Consider the following 3196-nt stretch of genomic DNA (forward strand, 5'->3'; position numbering starts at 1 on the left):
ATCCCAGGGTCCGGGGATCGAGCCCCGCATCGGGCTCTCTGCTCAGCCGGGAGCCTGCTTCCTTCTCTCTCTCTCTGCCTGCCTCTCTACCTGCTTCTGATCTCTCTCTCTGTCAAATAAATAAATAAATAAAATCTTAAAAAAAAATAGAACCACCTTATTATCCAGTAATTCCACTGCTGGATTTTTACCCAAGGAAAATGGAAACACTAATTTAAAAAACATTTATTTACTTTATATTACTTGTTTCCTTAATATACTCTGCATTTCTTAAAGGGTTTCATTAGGGTGTGTGTGGTGTATTTGTTATCTTATTATTTTATTTATTCCCTCATTGTAAACTAAGTGGTGATTGAACATTTAACTGGCTCAGATCTACTAAGACATATTAAGACACTGGACTTCTTCTGGTGCATGATAGGAAATTATTGAAAAATTCAAATCAGGCAGTGATGTCAGAGATTTGTGAAATGTAAATCTGGAAGAAGGGCAGGATATGGATTGGAAGAAGGAAAGATTAGACCCAGGGAGGCCAGTTGGTACATGACTGAAATACTGTTGTCAAGAGATCATTAGCTCTTCTTTTCACGGTCGCCAAACTATGGAAAGAACCAAGATGCCCTTCAGCGGACGAATGGATAAGGAAGATGTGGTCCATATACACTATGGAGTATGATGCCTCCATCAGAAAGGATGAATACCCAACTTTTGTAGCAACATGGACGGGACTGGAAGAGATTATGCTGAGTGAAATAAGTCAACAGAGAGAGTCAACTATCATATGGTTTCACTTATTTGTGGAGCATAACAAATAACATGGAGGACAAGGGGAGATGGAGAGGAGAAGGGAGTTGAGGGAAATTGGAAGGGGAGGTGAACCATGAGAGACTATGGACTCTGAAAAACAATCTGAGGGGTTGAAGTAGTAGGGGGTTGGGAGGTCGGGGTACCAGGTGGTGGGTATTAGAGAGGGCACGGATTGCATGGAGCACTGGGTGTGGTGAAAAAATAATGAATACTGTTATGCTGAAAATAAATAAATTAATTTAATTAAAAAAAGAGATCATTAACCCTGAAGTGTGAAAATAGTAATAGAAGTGGGGAAAAAATGACAAAATTTAGACACGTACAAAACATTAAATGTTTGGCTCTATTGTTCTAGAACACTGGCAAACATGACCAGAGAATTTTTTCTCCTTGCATCACCATTTCTTATCTTTATAATTCTAATGCTGGTTTCTCATTTCTGTCTCTTTTTTTAATAGACAATTTTTATAGAGGAGTTTTAGGTTCAGAGAAAATTGAGTGGAAAGTACAGAGATTTTCCATTTACTTCTTGCCCCCACACATGCACAGGCTCCCCTTTATCAGTATTCCTGACTGGAGGGGTACATTTGTTACAATTGATGAATTCATATTGACACATCATTGTTGGCCAAAGTCTGTGGTTCACCTTAGGGTCACTCTTGGTGTTATACATTCTATGGGTTCAGACAAATGTATAACAAATGACATATATCCACAATTGGAGTGTCATATAGAGTAGTCTGACTGCCCTAAAAATCCTCCATGCTCTTTCTAGTTATATCTTATGTGAGATTTAGAGGTTTGGAGCTTGTCTTGACTTGTCACTTACCCTATGATATATCCTGCAGTGGTTTAATTTCTGGTAATTGGCTTCATTTTGACCCAAGGCCCCATGACTAGACCATTTACTGAGAACAGTAATACTAAAAGAACTTGGTTCTCCTCTTTGGACTCATCATTGAATCAATGCCATCTGTCTACAGGTCATACTTTCTTAACTATGTTTATTATGGCCAGACTTTACTTTCCAGATCCACTTAAAACTGCAAGGAACATAATTTATGTCTTCTTACTCCCATGCCCAAGTTTCTTTCTTGGTTTCTCCAGGACTTTATTCCTGTTTCAATTTCCCAAATCCAAGAACTGGAACTCTGCTCTTGCACTGTATTCCTTGTGATAATCTCCTGTCACATTTCCTTATTTTTGCAGTCCATAGCAACTTTTCTGTGATAATTACAAAGTCAGATTTCCTGATCACTACTAGCTCATGGCTTGTGTCTTTTTTGTTTGTTTGTTTGTTTACTCACCAAATAGGTCATTATCAAGAATCTGTTATGTATAAAACTATTTCACTAGCATCAAGGGGAGTGTATGTACGAATGGAACCAATTCCCTACCCTCGAAGAACTTATAACCTAGAAGAATTGACTGAAAGTGGTCTTGACTACCTTCTCATTCTGATTTATGAGGGATTGCCATATATTCTTGACTAAAAGTGCTTTTTAGAGAAAATACACATTTTTTTATAGAAGATGAAGATGGAGGAGTAGAAAGTAAATTCTTTTTTTAAGAAAAGATTTATTTATTTCAGGAAGAGTGCCTATGCAAACGTGGGGGAGAGGGGGAAGAAAAGAATCTCAAGCAGACAATCATCCAAATGAGGAGCCCTACACGGGGCTTGATCCCACGACTCTGGTGTCACAACCCTAGTTGAAATCAAGAGTCGGATACTTAATCAACTGAACCACCCAAGCCCTCCTGAAGTAAATTCTTTCTGTACACACAGATGCATATGCATATACATCCATTCTTTCCAGGGAAATCATTATTAAGAATTTGATGTGTACACATTCACTACTTTTTCTTTGCCTTTAGAAAATATGTATTTATGTATATCCAGACATATACATTTTTATATGTGAATGGATGTATATTATTATGCAACAATTTTACTTAAAACATCCTTTTGTGTTTAAGCTTATCTTTATTTGCATTTTATTGCTCAGATTTTTGAATACTTCCAAAGATGACCAAATAAAGCTCTGCCACCAAAGTATGAAAAGCTAATGTCAGTCCACAATTATGTGTTAACACTGTTTTAATATAAAATGCATATTAAACCAAACTCTAATATTCTCCCTTTTAAATTATGAATGTGTCATATTGGTTAATTAGGCAACTTACATTGATTTTAAACTCACATGAATTATCCATGTAGGATGGTTTAAATTGGGGGAGTATCTTTATTTTGTCATGAAACTCTTGCGGGGTGATACATATTTTTGATGTCTTGGGAAAAAAAATCAATCTGATAATGATAAACATTTTATATTGCTTAGGATCTGGAATTCAAATTTCCATACTAAAGAGCTGTGGGTATTTAAAAAAT

The sequence above is a fragment of the Mustela nigripes genome, chromosome 18 (assembly GCF_022355385.1).
Source record: "Mustela nigripes isolate SB6536 chromosome 18, MUSNIG.SB6536, whole genome shotgun sequence".
In the NCBI taxonomy this organism is placed as follows: Eukaryota; Metazoa; Chordata; class Mammalia; order Carnivora; family Mustelidae; genus Mustela; species Mustela nigripes.